The sequence below is a fragment of the Oncorhynchus keta genome, chromosome 19 (assembly GCF_023373465.1).
Source record: "Oncorhynchus keta strain PuntledgeMale-10-30-2019 chromosome 19, Oket_V2, whole genome shotgun sequence".
NCBI classification, from domain to species: domain Eukaryota; kingdom Metazoa; phylum Chordata; class Actinopteri; order Salmoniformes; family Salmonidae; genus Oncorhynchus; species Oncorhynchus keta.
Window position 1 is genome coordinate 7,429,265 of NC_068439.1, and position 22,304 is coordinate 7,451,568.

The following is a 22,304-nucleotide window of genomic DNA, read 5'->3' on the forward strand; positions in this document are numbered from 1 at the left end:
ATGTGTGCAATAGAGCATCTCTGTGTGCAGTAGAGCGTCTCTGTGTGCAGTAGAGCATCTCTGTGTGCAGTAGAGCATCTCTGTGTGCAGTAGAGCGTTCTGTGTGCAGTAGAGCGTCTCTGTGTGGAGTAGAGCGTCTCTGTGTGGAGTAGAGCGTCTCTGTGTGCAGTAGAGCATCCTGTGTGCAGTAGAGCATCATGTGTGCAGTAGAGCGTCTCTGTGTGGAGTAGAGCGTCTCTGTGTGCAGTAGAGCATCCTGTGTGCAGTAGAGCGTCTCTGTGTGCAGTAGAGCGTCTCTGTGTGCAGTAGAGCGTCTTTGTGTGGAGTAGAGCGTCTCTGTGTGCAGTAGAGCGTCTCTGTGTGCAGTAGAGCGTCTCTGTGTGGAGTAGAGCGTCTCTGTGTGCAGAAGAGCGTCTCTGTGTGCAGTAGACCGTCTCTGTGTGGAGTAGAGCGTCTCTGTGTGCAGTAGAGCGTCTCTGTGTGCAGTAGAGCGTCTCTGTGTGCAGTAGAGCGTCTCTGTGTGCAGTAGAGCGTCTCTGTGTGCAGTAGAGCGTCTCTGTGTGCAGTAGAGCGTCTCTGTGTGCAGTAGAGCGTCTCTGTGTGGAGTAGGTGCAGTAGAGCGTCTCTGTGTGCAGTAGAGCGTCTCTGTGTGCAGTAGAGCGTCTCTGTGTGCAGTAGAGCGTCTCTGTGTGGAGTAGAGCGTCTCTGTGTGGAGAAGAGCGTCTCTGTGTGGATTAGAGTGTCTCTGTGTGCAGTAGAGCGTCTCTGTGTGGAGTAGAGCGTCTCTGTGTGGAGTAGAGCGTCTCTGTGTGGAGTAGAGCGTCTCTGTGTGCAGTAGAGCGTCTCTGTGTGCAGTAGAGCGTCTCTGTGTGGAGTAGAGCGTCTCTGTGTGCAGAAGAGCGTCTCTGTGTGCAGTAGAGCGTCTCTGTGTGCAGTAGAGCGTCTCTGTGTGCAGTAGAGTGTCTCTGTGTGCAGTAGAGCATCTCTGTGTGCAGTAGAGCGTCTCTGTTTGGAGTAGGTGCAGTAGAGCGTCTCTGTGTGCAGTAGAGCGTCTCTGTGTGCAGTAGAGCGTCTCTGTGTGCAGTAGAGCGTCTCTGTGTGGAGTAGAGCGTCTCTGTGTGCAGTAGAGTGTGTACGTGCCGTATGCTTACCTTGGATGGAAGGTCATTTCTCAGCCAGGGGCCTGATTAACCTTCACCGCAAGTTCCCCTTTTCCTTTTCTCACACAGATACATTACCACTAAACCACTACACTACGGCCCTCTGATCCTAACGTACACACATAGGAACAGGCGTGTGCACACATGCACACATGCACACACACACACAAACACACACACACAGTAATTTGAATGAGTGTAAAACCTGGATATAGTAATTATTGATGAGAGGTCAACACATCTCTACATGCAAATGTGCTTCCCACCCGCAGTTACAGAATACAAACATTAAGGCCTGCTCTTTCTCTCTCTCTCTCTCGCTCTCTCTCTCTCACTCGCTGTCTCTCTTTCTCTCTCTCTCTCTCTCTCTCTCTCTCTCTCTCTCTCTCTCTCTCTCTCTCTCTCTCTCTCTCTCTCTCTCTCTCTCTCTCTCTCTCTCTTGCTGTCTCTCTCTCTCGCTCTCTCTCTCTCTCTTGCTGTCTCTCTCTCTCTCGCCCTTTCTCAATTCAATTTATGGGGCTTTATTGGCATGGGAAATATATGTTAACATTGCCCATGCATGTGAAATAGATAATAAAAAAAAGTGAAATAAACAATACAAATTAACAGTAAACATTACACTCACAAAAGATCCAAAAGAATAAAGACATTTCAAATGTCATATTACGTCTATATAGGCGTAGTGTTGTAAAGCAAATAGTTCAGGGCTACAGACGCTACGCGCTGACTGAGTTTGCTGTTTTGATTGACAAGGCAGATCATCCAATTACATCGTCCAGAATGATTATTTGAGACTCGCTCCCCAATCGGCGCTGGCATGAGGCGGTCCTTAGGCAAATGTGTTGACGAAGAGGACGCATGCATTCATTCATTTTCACTGAACGGAACGTAGAGAGCGAACGACCGAGTGAGGCAACGGGGAAACTTGTTGATTTGGAGTAGACTTCACTTGTTTCAGAGCTTTTGAGAAATAATTGTAAGAGCACCGTAAAATAATTGATTTGTCCGTAAGGTTCTGAAGAATCGAGTCTTCTACATAATTTCAAGGTAAGAAACGAGATAAACTGTCATTTTTTTTTACCAATAGTGTCTAGACAACTAAATAGTAATTTCTTGCGCAACGATGTTAATAAATGTGTAATGACATAATAGTCAAACCATGTTATAGGCGGATTATTATACCCAAGTCAAAGGAAGGACGTAGTGACACGCGCGCGCGCGCACAAACAAACACACACACACACACACAATAACAAGGACATGGGCAACATGAGCGTTTGAAGCTTTCTTTGCGCGCATAATATCTATCTGTGTATCTCTCTCTCTCTCTCACACACACACACACACACACACACACTCATTCTCTCTCTCGGGCTCAATTCAATTCAACAAATGCTTTATTGCCACCGTTGTCAAAGCAATGTATAGGACGTATCACATACATTAACTATATTTATTTATTTGAAATGTATCAGGATTAAATCTCTTAAAATGCACCCTCTCGTTTTCAAGAATGTAAAAAAAAAAATATATATATATATGTGTTCAATTCACTCAAAAGAAAATCAACAATTGAGAAATTAAATCTACAAGGTCTCACGTATGTGACATGGTGGGATCTACTTTCTTATATTATTATAGGCCAGGACATAATCTACAGATAGATCGACCGTCTCTATGTTATCCCCTAACAAAATGCAGATGTTCTTTTCAACAGCTCTCTCTCTCTCTTTCAATTCAACTCTCTCTCTCCCTCTCTTTCAATTCAACTCTCTCTCTCTTTCAATGCAACTCTCTCTCTCTCCCTCTCTTTCAATTCAACTCTCTCTGTTTAACGGGAACGCGGTAACAGGTGCGTCTGATGGATTGCCATGGTGACAATACTTTAGCTCGCCCTTCCATGCGCACTGACGGGAACATGAGCAGACATGTCGCCACACTCGTGATGTATAAAATGTTGTTAGATGTATGTCAGTCTGCCTCAGAGTAAGGACATAGGAGACGGACATGAGAAACAGACTGCTGAAATCCTTTTGAAATTAACCTGAGACATGCTTCTGTGCTTTGATGTCCTTCATGCTTTAATGAACATTCCGAAAATAGCCATATTTATGCGTGTGTTCCAAAGGAAACCATGTAACTTTTGACCAGAGCTCTATGTGCCCTAGTCAAAACTAGTGCACTATGAAGGGAATAGACTGCCATTTGGGATGCATCCTATAATGTCAATCTGGAACACTACAAGCTGGTAGTAGAGGTTGTAAGGGTAAATTAAGACAGAGAGATACATTATCCTACTTGGCAGATAGAGAGAGACATAATCCTACTTGGTAGATGGAGAGAGACATTATTCTACTTGGGAGATAGTGAGAGACAATATCCTACTTGGTAGAAAGAGAGATACATTATCCCACTTGGTAGGTAGAGACTGACATTATCCTACTTGGCAGATAGTGAGAGACAATATCCTACTTGGTAGAAAGAGAGATACATTATCCCACTTGGTAGGTAGAGACTGACATTATCCTACTTGGCAGATAGAGAGAGACATAATCCCACTTGGTAGATGGAGAGAGACATTCTACTTGGGAGATAGTGAGAGACAATATCCTACTTGGTAGAAAGAGAGATACATTATCCCACTTGGTAGGTAGGGAGAGACATTATCCTACGTGGTAGATAGAGAGAGACATAATACTACTTGGTAGATGGAGAGAGACATTATTCTACTTGGTAGATAGAGAGAGACATAATACTACTTGGTAGATGGAGAGAGACATTATTCTACTTGGTAGATAGAGAGAGACATAATACTACTTGGTAGATAGAGAGAGACATAATACTACTTGGTAGACAGAGAGATACAGAATGATACTTGGTAGATAGATATAGACAATATTATACTTGATAGATAGAGATATACAGTATATTACTTGGTAGATAGAGAGCGACACTATCCTACTTGGTAGATAGAGATAGACCATATCCTACTTGGTAGAAAGAGAGATACATTATCCTGCTTGGTAGATAGAAAGATACAGCATGATACTTGGTAGATAGAGATAGACAAATCCTACTTGGTAGATAAGAGATATCCAATATATTATTTGGTGGAGAGAGACATTATCCCACTTGGTAGGTAGGGAGAGACATTATCCTACTTGGTAGATAGAGAGAGACATAATCTTTCTTGGTAGACCGAGAATGACGCATTCTACTTGGTAGATAGAGATATACAATATACTACTTGGTTGATAGAGAAAGACATTGTCATACTTGGTAGACAGAGAATGTCAAATCCTCATTGGTAGACAGTGAATGACAAATCCTGCTTGGTAGATAGAGACATCCAGTATCCTACTAGATAGATAGAGAAATACAGAATCCTGCTTGGTAGATAGAGACATACAGTATCCTACTAGGTAGATAGAGAGATACAGAATCCTACTTGGTAGATAGAGACATACAGTATCCTACTAGGTAGATAGAGAGATACAGAATCCTGCTTGGTAGATAGAGACATACAGTATCCTACTAGGTAGATAGAGAGATACAGAATCCTACTTGGTAGATAGAGACATACAGTATCCTACTAGGTAGATAGAGAGATACAGAATCCTACTTGGTAGATAGAGACATACAGTATCCTACTAGGTAGATAGAGAGATACAGAATGCTACTTGGTAGAAAGAGACATACAGTATCCTACTCTCTCTCGCTCTGTGCATGCAGGTGTGCATGTCCAAGCCCTCACCACCACTTAACCACCGCTAGTGAGTCATGTCATTTTGTGGCACTACTTGAAAAAGGTGCACTTGAACATCGTGAAGCAGAGAATAGGTGCCACCAGCACCATTCAACCAGAGTAGAGGTTATACCAGCACCATTCAACCAGAGTAGAGGTGATACCAGCACCATTCAACCAGAGTAGAGGTGATACCAGCACCATTCAACCAGAGTAGAGGTGATACCAGCACCATTCAACCAGAGTAGAGGTTATACCAGCACCATTCAACCAGCACCATTCAACCAGAGTAGAGGTTATACCAGCAGCATTCAACCAGAGTAGAGGTGATACCAGCACCATTCAACCAGAGTAGAGGTTATACCAGCACCATTCAACCAGCACCATTCAACCAGAGTAGAGGTGATACCAGCACCATTCAACCAGAGTAGAGGTGATACCAGCACCATTCAACCAGAGTAGAGGTGATACCAGCACCATTCAACCAGAGTAGAGGTGATACCAGCACCATTCAACCAGAGTAGAGGTGATACCAGCACCATTCAACCAGAGTAGAGGTGATACCAGCACCATTCAACCAGAGTAGAGGTGATACCAGCACCATTCAACCAGAGTAGAGGTGATACCAGCACCATTCAACCAGAGTAGAGGTGATACCAGCACCATTCAACCAGAGTAGAGGTGATACCAGCACCATTCAACCAGAGTAGAGGTGATACCAGCAGCATTCAACCAGAGTAGAGGTGATACCAGCACCATTCAACCAGAGTAGAGGTGATACCAGCACCATTCAACCAGAGTAGAGGTGATACCAGCAGCATTCAACCAGAGTAGAGGTGATACCAGCACCATTCAACCAGAGTAGAGGTGATACCAGCACCATTCAACCAGAGTAGAGGTGATACCAGCACCATTCAACCAGAGTAGAGGTGATACCAGCACCATTCAACCAGAGTAGAGGTGATACCAGCACCATTCAACCAGCACCATTCAACCATTCAACCAGAGTAGAGGTTATACCAGCACCATTCAGAGTAGAGGTGATACCAGCAGCATTCAACCAGCACCATTCAACCAGAGTAGAGGTTATACCAGCACCATTCAACCAGAGTAGAGGTGATACCAGCACCATTCAACCAGCACCATTCAACCAGAGTAGAGGTTATACCAGCACCATTCAACCAGAGTAGAGGTTATACCAGCACCATTCAACCAGAGTAGAGGTGATACCAGCACCATTCAACCAGCACCATTCAACCAGAGTAGAGGTGATACCAGCACCATTCAACCAGAGTAGAGGTGATACCAGCACCATTCAACCAGAGTAGAGGTGATACCAGCACCATTCAACCAGAGTAGAGGTGATACCAGCACCATTCAACCAGAGTAGAGGTGATACCAGCACCATTCAACCAGAGTAGAGGTGATACCAGCACCATTCAACCAGAGTAGAGGTGATACCAGCACCATTCAACCAGAGTAGAGGTGATACCAGCACCATTCAACCAGAGTAGAGGTGATACCAGCACCATTCAACCAGAGTAGAGGTGATACCAGCACCATTCAACCAGAGTAGAGGTGATACCAGCACCATTCAACCAGAGTAGAGGTTATACCAGCACCATTCAACCAGAGTAGAGGTGATACCAGCACCATTCAACCAGAGTAGAGGTGATACCAGCACCATTCAACCAGAGTAGAGGTGATACCAGCACCATTCAACCAGAGTAGAGGTGATACCAGCACCATTCAACCAGCACCATTCAACCAACTGTGAAAGTCAACCCCTCAAATGTAAATGTTCTTTGTTGCTTTGAGGCAAGTCAGTAGACTGATGCAACTGAACCAATCATAGGTCTACTGTACTGTGACATCACAGTACAGTAGACCTATGAGATCGTTAGGTCGACTGCTATGGATCAGACAGTGACAGAGTTGACGTCATTGACCGCTCTCATGTGACAGGCCAAAGCGTATCATGGTCACGTTTATGTCGGAGAAATTGGCTGTGTGTGTTGGCATATTTCATTCACCGTATTGATAGTGCACTATTGTAGACACACGTATACGAATGTACACAATACTCAAATCAAATCAAATTTTATTTGTCACATACACATGGTTAGCAGATGTTAATGCGAGTGTAGCGAAATGCTTGTGCTTCTAGTTCCGACAATGCAGTAATAACCAACAAGTAATCTAACTAAAAATTCCAAAACTACTGTCTTATACACAGTGTAAGGGGATAAAGAATATGTACATAAGGATATATGAATGAGTGATGGTACAGAACAGCATAGGCAAGATACAGTAGATGGTGTCGAGTACAGTATATACATATGAGATGGGTATGTAAACAAAGTGGCATAGTGAAAGAGGCTAGTGATACATGTATTACATAAGGATGCAGTCGATGATATAGAATAGAGTACAGTATATACGTATGCATATGAGATGAATAATGTAGGGTATGTAAACATTATATTAGGTAGCATTGTTTAATGTGGCTAGTGATATGTTTTACATCATTTCCCATCAATTCCCATTATTAAAGTGGCTGGAGTTGAGTCAGTGTCAGTGTGCTGGCAGCAGCCAACATAAAGATGCAGTAGATGATATAGAGTACAGTATATACGTATGCATATGAGATGAATAATGTAGGGTACTTGCTACCGGTCACTGGTTGAGTTTACATTGCAGTCTCGTGCCGGTTCTCCTTGATTGATATACACTATATACACACTATATATACACTACACTATACTATATGCACTATATATATACACTATCTATATGCTATATATACACACTATATATAAACTATATACACACTATATATACACTACACTATACTATATGCACTATATATATACAGTTAACAGAATATGAACTTTTAGGAGATTTTAACTGGACAGTTACTTTAAATTGTGTTTTATATATATATATATATATATATATATATATATATACTGTATATACAGTCGTGGCCAAAAGTTTTGAGAATGACACAAATATTAATTTCCATAAAGTTTGCTGCTTCAGTGTCTAGATATTTTTGTCAGATGTTACTATCGAACACTGAAGTATAATTACAAGCATTTCATATGTGTCCAAGGCTGTTATTGACAATTACATGAAGTTGATGCAAAGAGTCCATATTTGCAGGGTTGACCCTTCTTTTTCTAGACCTCTGCAATCCGCCCTGGCAGCTGTCAATTAACTTCTGGGCCACATCCTGACTGATGGCGGCCCATTCTTGCATAATCAATGCTTGGAGTTTGTCAGAATTTGTGGGTTTTTGTTTGTCCACCCACTTCTTGAGGATTGACCACAAGTTCTCAATGGGATTAAGGTCTGGAGAGTTTCCTGGCCATGGACCCAAAATATTGGGGTTTTGTTCCCCGAGCCACTTAGTTATCACTTTGCCTTATGGCAAGGTGCTCCATCATGCTGGAAACATCATTGTTCATCACCAAACTGTTCCTGGATGGTTGGGAGAAGTTGCTCTTGGAGGATGTGTTGGTACCATTCTTTATTCATGGCTGTGTTCTTAGGCAACATTGTGAGTGAGCCCACTCCCTTGGCTGAGAAGCAACCCCACACATGAATGGTTTCAGGATGCTTTACTGTTGGCATGACACAGACTGATGGTGGCGCTCACCTTGTCTTCTCCTCAGAGAAGCAACCCCACACATGAATGGTCTCAGGATGCTTTACTGTTGGCCTGACACAGGACTGATGGTAACACTCACCTTGTCTTCTCTGGGCAAGCTTTTTACCAGATGCCCCAAACAATCGGAAAGGGATTTCATCAGAGAAAATTACTTTACCCCAGTCCTCAGCAGTCCAATCCCTGTACCTTTTGAAGAATATCATGTTTTTCCTGGAGAGAAGTGGCTTCTTTGATGCCCTTCTTGACACCAGGCCATCCTCCAAAAGCCTTCGCCTCACTGAGTGTGCAGATGCACTCACACCTGCCTGCTGCCATTCCTGAGCAAGCTCTGTACTGGTGGTGTCCCGATCCCGCAGCTGAATCAACTTTAGGAGACGGTCCTGGCGTTTGCTGGACCCTCTTTGTGCGCCCTGAAGCCTTCTTCACAACAAATCAAACTCTATCCTTGAAGTTCTTGATGATTCGATAAATGGTTGATTTTGGTGCAATCTTCTGTCTGTCTGTCCGTCCGTCCGTCCGTCCGTCCGTCTGACCTTGTGCATGTGTGTGCATGTCTTTGTATATATCTGTGTGTGTGTGTGTGTGTGTGTGTGTGTGTTTAGTTGTCCGTGCCCATGCTATGTGTGTGTGTGTGTTTCTGTGCACACCCATGCTACGTGGTTGTGTGTGCCCACGCGTGCCCATGCTACGTGTGTGTGTGTCTTTCCGTGCCCATGCTAAGTGTGTGTGTGTCTTTCCGTGCCCATGCTAAGTGTGTGTGCGTTTAGTTGTGAGGTGTGTGTTTAGTTGTGAGGTGTGTGATTAGTTGACAGGTGTGTGTTTAGTTGTCAGGTGTGTGTTTAGTTGTCAGGTGTGTGTTTAGTTGACAGGTGTGTGTTTATTTGTCAGGTGTGTGTTTAGTTGTCAGGTGTGTGTTTAGTTGTCAGGTGTGTGTTTAGTTGTCAGGTGTGTGTTTAGTTGTGAGGTGTGTGATTAGTTGACAGGTGTGTGATTAGTTGACAGGTGTGTGTTTAGTTGTCAGGTGTGTGTTTAGTTGTCAGGTGTGTGTTTAGTTGTCAGGTGTGTGTTTAGTTGTCAGGTGTGAGTTGAGTTGTCAGGTGTGTGTTTAGTTGTCAGGTGTGTTTGGTTGTCTGATGTGTGTTTAGTTTTCTGGTGTGTGATGCTGGCTGGTGTGTGTTTAGTTGTCAGGTATGTGATGCTGGCTGGTGTGTGTTTTGTTGTCCTGTGTGTGATGCTGGCTGGTGTGTGTTTATTTGTCAGGTGGTGATGCTGGCTGGTGTGTGTTTTGTTGTCCTGTGTGTGATGCTGGCTGGTGTGTGTTTATTTGTCAGGTTGTGATGCTGGCAGGTTTGTGTTTAGTTGTCAGGTATGTGATGCTGGCTGGTGTGTGTTTATTTGTCAGGTGTTGAGGCTGGCAGGTTTGTGTTCAGTTGACAGGTGTGTTTCATTGTCAGGTGTGTGTTTAGTTGTCCGGTGTGTTTAGTTGCCAGGTGTGTGTTTTGATGTCAGGTGTGTGTTTATTTGTCATGTGTGAGATGCTGGCTGGTGTGTGTTTAGTTGTCAGGTGTGAGTTGAGTTGTCAGGTGTGTGTTTAGTTGTCAGGTGTGTTTGGTTGTCTGATGTGTGTTTAGTTTTCTGGTGTGTGATGCTGGCTGGTGTGTGTTTAGTTGTCAGGTATGTGATGCTGGCTGGTGTGTGTTTTGTTGTCCTGTGTGTGATGCTGGCTGGTGTGTGTTTATTTGTCAGGTGGTGATGCTGGCTGGTGTGTGTTTTGTTGTCCTGTGTGTGATGCTGGCTGGTGTGTGTTTATTTGTCAGGTTGTGATGCTGGCAGGTTTGTGTTTAGTTGTCAGGTATGTGATGCTGGCTGGTGTGTGTTTATTTGTCAGGTGTTGAGGCTGGCAGGTTTGTGTTCAGTTGACAGGTGTGTTTCATTGTCAGGTGTGTGTTTAGTTGTCCGGTGTGTTTAGTTGCCAGGTGTGTGTTTTGATGTCAGGTGTGTGATTAGTTGTCAGGTGTGTGTTTAGTTGTCAGGTGTGTTTAGTTGTCAGGTGTGTGTTTAGTTGTCAGGTGTGTGTTTAGTTGTCAGGTGTGTGTTGCTGGCTGGTGTGTGTTTAGTTGTCAGGTGTGTGTTGCTTGCTGGTGTGTGTTTAGTTGTCAGGTGTGTGTTTAGTTGTCAGGTGAATTTAGTTGTCAGGTGTGTGTTTAGTTGTCAGGTATGTGTTTAGTTGTCAGGTGTGTGTTTAGTTGTCAGGTGTGTGTTTAGTTGTCAGGTGTGTGTTTAGTTGTCAGGTGTGTGTTTAGTTGTCAGGTGTGTGTTTAGTTGTCAGGTGTGTGTTTAGTTGTCAGGTGTGTGTTTAGTTGTCAGGTGTGTTTAGTTGTCAGGTGTGTGTTTAGTTGTCAGATGTGTGTTTAGTTGTCAGGTGTGTGTTTAGTTGTCAGGTGTGTTTGTCAGGTGTGTTTGTCAGGTGTGTTTGTCAGGTGTGTTTAGTTGTCAGGTGTGTGTTTAGTTGTCAGGTGTGTGTTTAGTTGTCAGGTGTGTTTTAGTTGTCAGGTGTGTGTTTAGTTGTCAGGTGTGTGTTTAGTTGTCAGGTGTGTTTAGTTGTCAGGTGTGTGTTTAGTTGTCAGGTGTGTGTTTAGTTGTCAGGTGTGTGTTTAGTTGTCAGGTGAATTTAGTTGTCAGGTGTGTGTTTAGTTGTCAGGTGTGTTTTTAGTTGTCAGGTGTGTTTTTAGTTGTCAGGTGAATTTAGTTGTCAGGTGTGTGTTTAGTTGTCAGGTGTGTGTTTAGTTGTCAGGTGTGAGTTTAGTTGCCAGGTGTGTGTTTTGATGTCAGGTGTGTGTTTAGTTGTCAGGTGTGTGTTTATTTGTCAGGTGTGAGATGCTGGCTGGTGTGTGTTTAGTTGTCTGGTGTGTGTTTAGTTGTCAAGTGTGTGTTTAGTTGTTAGGTGTGTGTTTATTTGTCAGGTGTGAGATGCTGGCTGGTGTGTGTTTAGTTGTCTGGTGTGTGTTTAGTTGTCTGGTGTGTGTTTAGTTGTCAGGTGTGTGTTTATTTGTCAGGTGTGAGATGCTGGCTGGTGTGTGTTTAGTTGTCTGGTGTGTGTTTAGTTGTTAGGTGTGTGTTTATTTGTCAGGTGTGAGATGCTGGCTGGTGTGTGTTTAGTTGTCAGGTGTGTAATGTTGGCTGATGTGTGTTTATTTTTCAGTTAGTGATGCTGGCTGATGTGTGTTTATTTGTCATGTGTGAGATGCTGGCTGGTGTGTGTTTAGTTGTCAGGTGTGTGATGCTGTCTGTGGTGCCACTTGACAAAAGAGGCATAGTTCAAAATGTTAACCCTGGCCCTTGACTTTTTCCTTGTGTAGTTTCGTTACAGCCTTATTCTAAAATTAATGAAGTTAATAGAATCCTCATCGATCTACACACACTGCTCCATAATGACATCACAATACCCCATCATTACATCATAATACCCCATAATGACAACACAATACCATAATGACATCACAATACCCCATAATGACCAAGCAAGGTTTTTTTATTTTTTTATTTAATAAAAATGTATTACAATTAATATAGGAAATAGAAATATAATATTTACATAAGTATTCAGACCCTTTGCTATGAGACTCCAATTTTAGCTCAGGTGCATCCTGTTTCCATTGATCATCCTTGAGTCGTTTCTACAACTTGATTGGAGTCCACCTGTGGTAAATTCAAGTGATTGGACATAATTTGGAAAGTCACACAGCTTGCTAGTTAACTTGGGTGAACTGATGTTTATAAGACAGTGATATAGTGTGGGGTGCTTTTCGGGCAAGTGTCGATCTCTGATAACTAGTTGTTAGCATAGAGTGTTTTACTTTAATTGTGAGTGTTTTACTAAAATTATGAGTATTTTACTAAAATTATGAGTATTTTACTATAATTATGAGTGTTTTACTATAATGGCTATAATTACAGGGCATCTCTGAAACACTCTCCGGCGAATTAGAGGACACAAGGCCTGTGTCCTAAATGGGACCCTCTTCCCTATATACTGCACTACTACACATAGGGCTCTGGTCATAAGCAGTTCACTATATCGGGAATTGGGTTCCATTTGGTACATAAACAAAATAAGTAATAATTAAAATCATAAATAATATGAAACAATTGTATGGACAGATAAAATGTTGGGAGATGTTAAGCCATGCTTAGCTACCGTAGAGAGACCTGGGAGACATATCTCAGACAGAGAGACACACCCTCCCCGCGCTGTCCATCCCCTGTGTAAGTCTCCAGGCTCTACATGTAGGGTGATCTTAAATTAGATTGTTTGAACCATCGCTGAGGTGGGCTCTGTTTCTATAGCGATGCATCCTTCCTCCTCTCTGAATGTCTCTCTCTATCTCTCTCTCTGTGTTGTTAGAACAGGTCTCTCTCTCTCTCTCTCTCTCTCTGTTGTTAGAACAGGTCTCTCTCTCTCTCTGTTGTTAGAACAGGTCTCTCTCTCTCTCTCTCTGTTGTTAGAACAGGTCTCTCTCTCTCTCTGTTGTTAGAACAGGTCTCTCTCTCTCTCTGTTGTTAGAACAGGTCTCTCTCTCTCTCTGTTCTTAGAACAGGTCTCTCTCTCTGTTGTTAGAACAGGTCTCTCTCTCTCTCTGTGTTGTTAGAACAGGTCTCTCTCTCTCTGTTGTTAGAACAGGTCTCTCTCTCTGTTGTTAGAACAGGTCTCTCTCTCTTTTTATAACAGGTCTCTCTCTCTGTTGTTAGAACAGGTCTCTCTCTCTGTTGTTAGAACAGGTCTCTCTCTCTGTTGTTAGAACTCTCTCTCTCTGTTGTTAGAACGTCTCTCTCTCTCTCTCTCTGTTGTTTGAACAGGTCTATCTCTCTGTTGTTAGAACAGGTCTATCTCTCTGTTGTTAGAACTGGTCTCTCTCTCTGTTGTTAGAACAGGTCTCTCTCTCTCTCTCTCTCTCTCTCTCTCTCTCTCTCTCTCTCTGTTGTTAGAACAGGTCTCTCTCTGTTTTTATAACAGGTCTCTCTCTCTCTCTGTTGTTAGAACAGGTCTCTCTCTCTCTCTGTTGTTAGAACAGGTCTCTCTCTCTCTCTTGATAGAACAGGTCTCTCTCTCTGTTGTTAGAACAGGTCTCTCTCTCTGTTGTTAGAACAGGTCTCTCTCTCTGTTGTTAGAACGTGTCTCTCTCTCTCTCTCTCTCTGTTGTTAGAACAGGTCTCTCTCTCTGTTGTTAGAACAGGTCTCTCTCTCTCTGTTGTTAGAACAGGTCTCTCTCTCTCTGTTGTTAGAACAGGTCTCTCTCTCTCTCTGTTGTTAGAACAGGTCTCTCTCTCTGTTGTTAGAACAGGTCTCTCTCTCTCTGTTGTTAGAACAGGTCTCTCTCTGTCTGTTGTTAGAACAGGTCTCTCTCTGTTATTAGAACAGGTCTCTCTCTCTCTCTCTCTCTCTCTCTCTGTTGTTAGAACAGGTCTCTCTCTCTGTTGTTAGAACAGGTCTCTCTCTCTGTTGTTAGAACTGGGTCTCTCTCTGTTTTAGAACAGGTCTCTCTCTCTCTCTCTCTCTCTCTCTCTATCTCTATCTCTCTCTCTCTGTTGTTAGAACAGGTCTCTCTCTCTGTTGTTAGAACTGGTCTCTCTCTGTTGTTAGAACTGGTCTCTCTCTCTGTTGTTAGAACGTCTCTCTCTCTCTCTCTCTCTCTGTTGTTAGAACAGGTCTCTCTCTCTCTGTTGTTAGAACAGGTCTCTCTCTCTCTGTTTGTTAGAACAGGTCTCTCTCTCTGTTGTTAGAACAGGTCTCTCTCTGTTTTTATAACAGGTCTCTCTCTCTCTCTGTTGTTAGAACAGGTCTCTCTCTCTGTTGATAGAACAGGTATCTCTCTCTGTTGTTAGAACAGGTCTCTCTCTCTGTTGTTAGAACAGTCTCTCTCTCTCTCTCTCTCTCTGTTGTTAGAACTCTCTCTCTCTGTTGTTAGAACAGGTCTCTCTCTCTCTCTGTTGTTAGAACAGGTCTCTCTCTCTGTTGTTAGAACAGGTCTCTCTCTCTGTTGTTAGAACTGGTCTCTCTCTCTGTTGTTAGAACTGGTCTCTCTCTCTCTGTTCTTCTCTCTCTCTCTCTCTGTTGTTCTCTCTCTCTCTCTCTCTCTCTCTGTTGTTAGAACAGGTCTCTCTCTCTGTTGTTAGAACTGGTCTCTCTCTCTGTTTTTAGAACAGGTCTCTCTCTCTCTCTGTTGTTAGAACAGGTCTCTCTCTCTCTCTGTTGTTAGAACAGGTCTCTCTCTCTGTTGTTAGAACAGGTCTCTCTCTCTGTTGTTAGAACGGGTCTCTCTCTCTGTTGTTAGAACAGGTCTCTCTCTCTGTTGTTAGAACAGGTCTCTATCTCTCTCTGTTGTTAGAACAGGTCTCTCTCTCTGTTGTTAGAACAGGTCTCTCTCTGTTTTTAGAACAGGTCTCTCTCTCTCTCTCTCTCTCTCTCTGTTGTTAGAACAGGTCTCTCTCTCTGTTGTTAGAACAGGTCTCTCTCTCTGTTGTTAGAACAGGTCTCTCTCTGTTTTAGAACAGGTCTCTCTCTCTCTCTCTCTTCTCTCTCTCTCTCTCTCTCTGTCTGTTGTTAGAACAGGTCTCTCTCTCTCTGTTGTTAGAACAGGTCTCTCTCTGTTTTTAGAACAGGTCTCTCTCTCTCTCTCTGTCTCTCTCTGTTGTTATAACATGTCTCTCTCTGTTGTTAGAACAGGTCTCTCTCTCTGTTGTTAGAACGTCTCTCTCTCTCTTGTTCTCTCTCTCTCTCTGTTGTTAGAACAGGTCTCTCTCTCTGTTGTTAGAACAGGTCTCTCTCTCTGTTGTTAGAACAGGTCTCTCTCTCTCTCTGTTGTTAGAACAGGTCTCTCTCTCTGTTGTTAGAACAGGTCTCTCTCTCTGTTGTTAGAACAGGTCTCTCTCTCTGTTGTTAGAACGTCTCTCTCTCTCTCTCTCTCTCTCTCTCTTGTTAGAACAGGTCTCTCTCTCTGTTGTTAGAACAGGTCTCTCTCTCTGTTGTTAGAACTGGTCTCTCTCTCTGTTGTTAGAACTGGTCTCTCTCTCTCTCTCTCTGTTGTTAGAACAGGTCTCTCTCTCTGTTGTTAGAACTGGTCTCTCTCTCTCTGTTGTTAGAACAGGTCTCTCTCTCTGTTGTTAGAACTGGTCTCTCTCTCTCTCTCTCTCTCTCTCTCTATGTTGTTAGAACAGGTCTCTCTCTCTGTTGTTAGAACAGGTCTCTCTCTCTGTTGTTAGAACAGGTCTCTCTCCCCCTCTGTTGTTAGAACAGGTCTCTCTCTGTTTTTAGAACAGGTCTCTCTCTCTCTCTCTCTCTCTCTCTCTCTCTCTCTCTCTTGTTAGAACTCTCTCTCTCTCTCTCTCTCTGTTGTTAGAACAGGTCTCTCTCTCTGTTGTTAGAACAGGTCTCTCTCTGTTTTAGAACAGGTCTCTCTCTCTCTCTCTCTCTCTCTCTCTCTCTCTCTCTCTCTCTCTCTCTCTCTCTCTTGTTAGAACAGGTCTCTCTCTCTCTGTTGTTAGAACAGGTCTCTCTCTGTTGTTAGAACAGGTCTCTCTCTGTTGTTAGAACTCTCTCTCTCTGTTGTTAGAACGGTCTCTCTCTCTCTCTCTCTCTCTGTTGTTAGAACAGGTCTCTCTCTCTCTCTGTTGTTAGAACAGGTCTCTCTCTCTCTCTGTGTTGTTAGAACAGGTCTCTCTCTCTGTTGTTAGAACAGGTCTCTCTCTCTGTTTGTTAGAACAGGTCTCTCTCTCTGTTGATAGAACAGGTATCTCTCTCTGTTATTAGAACAGGTCTCTCTCTCTGTTGTTAGAACGTCTCTCTCTCTCTCTCTCTCTCTCTCTCTCTCTCTCTCTCTCTCTCTGTTGTTAGAACAGGTCTATCTCTCTGTTGTTAGAACGTCTCTCTCTCTCTGTTGTTAGAACTCTCTCTCTCTCTCTGTTGTTAGAACAGGTCTCTCTCTCTCTTGTTAGAACGTCTCTCTCTCTCTCTCTCTGTTGTTAGAACAGGTCTCTCTCTCTCTCTGTTGTTAGAACAGGTCTCTCTCTCTGTTGTTAGTTAGAACAGGTCTCTCTCTCTGTTGTTAGAACAGGTCTCTCTCTGTTTTTAGAACAGGTCTCTCTCTCTCTCTCTGTTGTTAGAACAGGTCTGTTGATAGAACAGGTATCTCTCTCTGTTGTTAGAACAGGTCTCTCTCTCTGTTGTTAGAACGTGTCTCTCTCTCTCTCTCTCTCTGTTGTTAGAACAGGTCTCTCTCTCTGTTGTTAGAACAGGTCTCTCTCTCTGTTGTTAGAACTGGTCTCTCTCTCTGTTGTTAAAACTGGTCTCTCTCTCTCTCTCTCTCTCTCTCTCTCTCTCTCTCTCTCTCTCTCTCTCTCTCTCTCTCTCTCTCTGTTGTTAGAACAGGTCTCTCTCTCTGTTGTTAGAACTGGACTCTCTCTCTCTGTTGTTAGAACAGGTCTCTCTCTCTCTTTTGTTAGAACAGGTCTCTCTCTCTCTCTGTTGTTAGAACAGGTCTCTCTCTCTCTCTCTCTCTGTTGTTAGAACAGGTCTCTCTCTGTTTTTAGAACAGGTCTCTCTCTCTGTTGTTAGAACAGGTCTCTCTCTCTCTGTTGTTAGAACAGGTCTCTCTCTGTTTTTAGAACAGGTCTCTCTCTCTCTCTCTCTGTTGTTAGAACAGGTCTCTCTCTCTGTTGTTAGAACGAACAGGTCTCTCTCTCTGTTGTTAGAACAGGTCTCTCTCTGTTTTTAGAACAGGTCTCTCTCTCTCTCTCTCTCTCTCTCTCTCTCTCTCTGTCTGTTGTTAGAACAGGTCTCTCTCTCTCTGTTGTTAGAACAGGTCTCTCTCTGTTTTTAGAACAGGTCTCTCTCTCTCTCTCTCTCTCTCTCTCTTGTTATAACATGTCTCTCTCTGTTGTTAGAACAGGTCTCTCTCTCTGTTGTTAGAACGTCTCTCTCTCTCTCTCTCTCTCTGTTGTTAGAACAGGTCTATCTCTCTGTTGTTAGAACAGGTCTCTCTCTCTGTTGTTAGAACAGGTCTCTCTCTCTCTCTGTTGTTAGAACAGGTCTCTCTCTCTGTTGATAGAACAGGTATCTCTCTCTGTTTTTAGAACAGGTCTCTCTCTGTTGTTAGAACGGTCTCTCTCTCTCTCTCTCTGTTGTTAGAACAGGTCTATCTCTCTGTTGTTAGAACAGGTCTCTCTCTCTGTTGTTAGAACTGGTCTCTCTCTCTGTTGTTAGAACTGGTCTCTCTCTCTCTCTCTCTGTTGTTAGAACAGGTCTCTCTCTCTGTTGTTAGAACTGGTCTCTCTCTCTCTGTTTTAGAACAGGTCTCTCTCTCTGTTGTTAGAACTGGTCTCTCTCTCTGTTGTTAGAACAGGTCTCTCTCTCTCTGTTGTTAGAACAGGTCTCTATCTCTCTCTGTTGTTAGAACAGGTCTCTCTCCCTCTGTTGTTAGAACAGGTCTCTCTCTGTTTTTAGAACAGGTCTCTCTCTCTCTCTCTCTCTCTCTCTCTCTCTCTCTCTGTTGTTAGAACAGGTCTCTCTCTCTGTTGTTAGAACAGGTCTCTCTCTCTGTTGTTAGAACAGGTCTCTCTCTCTGTTGTTAGAACAGGTCTCTCTCTCTGTTGTTAGAACTGGTCTCTCTCTCTGTTGTTAGAACTGGTCTCTCTCTCTCTCTCTCTCTCTCTCTCTCTCTCTCTCTCTCTCTCTCTCTCTCTCTCTCTCTGTTGTTAGAACAGGTCTCTCTCTCTGTTGTTAGAACAGGTCTCTCTCTCTCTGTTGTTAGAACAGGTCTCTCTCTCTGTTGTTAGAACAGGTCTCTCTCTCTCTGTTGTTAGAACAGGTCTCTCTCTCTGTTGTTAGAACAGGTCTCTCTCTCTCTGTTTTTTAGAACAGGTCTCTCTCTCTCTCTGTTGTTAGAACAGGTCTCTCTCTGTTTTTAGAACAGGTCTCTCTCTCTCTCTGTTGTTAGAACTGGTCTCTCTCTCTCTGTTGTTAGAACTGGTCTCTCTCTCTCTCTCTCTCTCTCTCTCTCTCTGTTGTTAGAACAGGTCTCTCTCTCTGTTGTTAGAACTGGTCTCTCTCTCTGTTGTTAGAACAGGTCTCTCTCTCTGTTGTTAGAACTGGTCTCTCTCTCTCTGTTGTTAGAACAGGTCTCTCTCTCTCTGTTGTTAGAACAGGTCTCTCTCTCTCTCTGTTTTTAGAACAGGTCTCTCTCTCTCTCTGTTGTTAGAACAGGTCTCTCTCTGTTTTTAGAACAGGTCTCTCTCTCTCTCTCTCTCTCTCTCTCTGTTGTTAGAACTGGTCTCTCTCTCTGTTGTTAGAACAGGTCTCTCTCTCTGTTGTTAGAACTGGTCTCTCTCTCTCTGTTGTTAGAACAGGTCTCTCTCTGTTGTTAGAACAGGTCTCTCTCTCTCTCTGTTTTTAGAACAGGTCTCTCTCTCTCTGTTTTTAGAACAGGTCTCTCTCTCTCTCTCTCTCTCTCTCTCTCTCTGTTGTTAGAACTGGTCTCTCTCTCTCTCTCTCTCTCTCTCTCTGTTGTTAGAACAGGTCTCTCTCTCTGTTGTTAGAACTGGTCTCTCTCTCTCTGTTGTTAGAACAGGTCTCTCTCTGTTTTTAGAACAGGTATCTCTCTATGTTGTTGGAACAGAGAGGATCTGCAGAGAAGAATCGATGCTGTAATCGCTGCCAAAGGTGCTTCAGCAAAGTACTGAGTAAAGAGTCAGAATACTTACGTAAATGTTTTTTTGCTTTGTCATTATAGGGAATTGTGTGTAGATTGATGAGAGAAAAAAAAAACAATTTAATCAGTTTTAGAATAAGGCTGTAATGTAATAAAATGTGTAAAAAGTCAAGGGGTCTGAATACTTTCCCAGGGGCACACTCCAACACTCAGACATCATATACAAACCACGCATTTGTGTTTAGTGAGTCTGCCAGGTCAGAGGCAATATGATGACCATGGACGTTCTCTTGATAAGTGTGTGAATTAGACTATTTTCCTGTCCAGCTAAGAATTCCAAATGTAATGAGTACTTTCGGATGTTGGGGAAAATGTATGGAGTAAACAGTACATGAGTTAATTTAAGAATGTAGTGGAGTACAATTTAAATATGTAAGGTAATGATAACTCAAAATAATGAAGTAGTGCTTTAAAGTATTTTTACTTAAAGATGCACTCTCAAGTGATTGTATAATTTCAGACAGTAGTTTTGAAAGTGGTGCTCCTGAGCCAAAAGTGGTCCTCGTTTTTGGTGTACTATGTCATCAAATTGTGTACGACATCATTCATGTCTCATCTTGCAACACATCAAAATGGTACAAATCTAATTCTGGAGTGCGTCTTTAAGTACCGGTACCTAGTTTACACCTCAATATACGGTACCTAGTTTACACCTCAATATACGGTACCTAGTTTACACCTCAATATACGGTACCTAGTTTACACCTCAATATACGGTACCTAGTTTACACCTCAATATACGGTACCTAGTTTACACCTCAATATACGGTACCTAGTTTACACCTCAATATACGGTACCTAGTTTACACCTCAATATACGGTATGGTGAGGAGAGGAAGGTCAGTGTATATGGTGGGGAGAGGAAGGTCAGTGTATATGGTGGGGAGAGGAAGGTCAGTGTATATGGAGAGGAAGGTCAGTGTATATGGTGAGGAAGGTCAGTGTATATGGTGAGGAGAGGAAGGTCAGTGTATATGGTGAGGAGAGGAAGGTCAGTGTATATGGTGAGGAGAGGAAGGTCAGTGTATATGGTGAGGAGAGGAAGGTCAGTGTATATGGAGAGGAGAGGAAGGTCAGTGTATATGGAGAGGAGAGGAAGGAGAGGAAGGTCAGTGTATATGGAGGAGGAGAGGAAGGTCAGTGTATATGGAGAGGAAGGTCAGTGTATATGGTAAGGAGAGGAAGGTCAGTGTATATGGTGGGGAGAGGAAGGTCAGTGTATATGGTAGAGAGAGGAAGGTCAGTGTATATGGTGGGGAGAGGAAGGTCAGTGTATATGGTGGGGAGAGGAAGGTCAGTGTATATGGTAGAGAGAGGAAGGTCAGTGTATATGGAGAGGAGAGGAAGGTCAGTGTATATGGTGAGGAGAGGAAGGTCAGTGTATATGGTGAGAGAGGAAGGTCAGTGTATATGGTGAGGAAGGTCAGTGTATATGGTGAGGAAGGTCAGTGAGGAATATGGTGAGGAAGGTCAGTGTATATGGTGAGGAAGGTCAGTGTATATGGTGAGGAGAGGAAGGTCAGTGTATATGGTGGGGAGAGGAAGGTCAGTGTATATGGTGAGGAAGGTCAGTGTATATGGTGAGGAAGGTCAGTGTATATGGTGAGGAAGGTCAGTGTATATGGTGAGGAGAGGAAGGTCAGTGTATATGGAGAGGAAGGTCAGTGTATATGGTGAGGGAAGGTCAGTGTATATGGTAGAGAGAGGAAGGTCAGTGTATATGGAGAGGAGAGGAAGGTCAGTGTATATGGTAGAGAGAGGAAGGTCAGTGTATATGGAAAGGAAGGTCAGTGTATATGGAGAGGAGAGGAAGGTCAGTGTATATGGTGAGGAAGGTCAGTGTATATGGAGAGGAAGGTCAGTGTATATGGAGGGAGAGGAAGGTCAGTGTATATGGTAGAGAGAGGAAGGTCAGTGTATATGGAGAGGAAGGTCAGTGTATATGGTGAGGAGAGGAAGGTCAGTGTATATGGTGAGAGGAAGGTCAGTGTATATTGTAGAGAGAGGAAGGTCAGTGTATATGGAGAGGAGAGGAAGGTCAGTGTATATGGTAGAGAGGAAGGTCAGTGTATATGGTCAGTGTATATGGTGAGGAGAGGAAGGTCAGTGTATATGGTGAGGAAGGTCAGTGTATATGGTGAGGAGAGGAAGGTCAGTGTATATGGTGAGGAGAGGAAGGTCAGTGTATATGGTGGGGAGAGGAAGGTCAGTGTATATGGTAGAGAGAGGAAGGTCAGTGTATATGGTGGGGAGAGGAAGGTCAGTGTATATAGTGGGGAGAGGAAGGTCAGTGTATATGGTAGAGAGAGGAAGGTCAGTGTATATGGAGAGGAGAGGAAGGTCAGTGTATATGGTGAGGAGAGGAAGGTCAGTGTATATGGAGAGGAGAGGAAGGTCAGTGTATATGGTGAGGAGAGGAAGGTCAGTGTATATGGTGGGGAGAGGAAGGTCAGTGTATATGGTGGGGAGAGGAAGGTCAGTGTATATGGAGGGGAGAGGAAGGTCAGTGTATATGGTGGGGAGAGGAAGGTCAGTGTATATGGTGGGAGAGGAAGGTCAGTGTATATGGTGGGGAGAGGAAGGTCAGTGTATATGGTGGGGAGAGGAAGGTCAGTGTATATGGTGGGGAGAGGAAGGTCAGTGTATATGGTGGGGAGAGGAAGGTCAGTGTATATGGTGGGGAGAGGAAGGTCAGTGTATATGGTGGGGAGAGGAAGGTCAGTGTATATGGAGGGGAGGGAAGGTCAGGAAGGTCAGTGATATGGAAGGTCAGTGTATATGGTGGGGAGGAAGGTCAGTGTATATGGTGGAGGAGAGGAAGGTCAGTGTATATGGTGGGAGAGGAAGGTCAGTGTATATGGTAGAGAGAGGAAGGTCAGTGTATATGGTGGGGAGAGGAAGGTCAGTGTATATGGTGGGGAGAGGAAGGTCAGTGTATATGGTAGAGGAGAGGAAGGTCAGTG

General features: G+C 43.6%; 1 protein-coding gene across 1 annotated transcript in view; it reads left to right on the forward strand.

The window, feature by feature from the left end:
- The first annotated feature begins 2,044 nt into the window (after positions 1-2,044).
- LOC127909613 (hippocalcin-like protein 4) overlaps positions 2,045-22,304 on the forward strand; it is a 33,515-nt gene continuing 13,255 nt past the window's right edge. The window contains exon 1 of the mRNA XM_052471770.1: positions 2,045-2,207. The gene's annotated coding sequence lies outside the window, so the exon portion shown is untranslated. The remainder of the gene's footprint in view (positions 2,208-22,304) is intronic.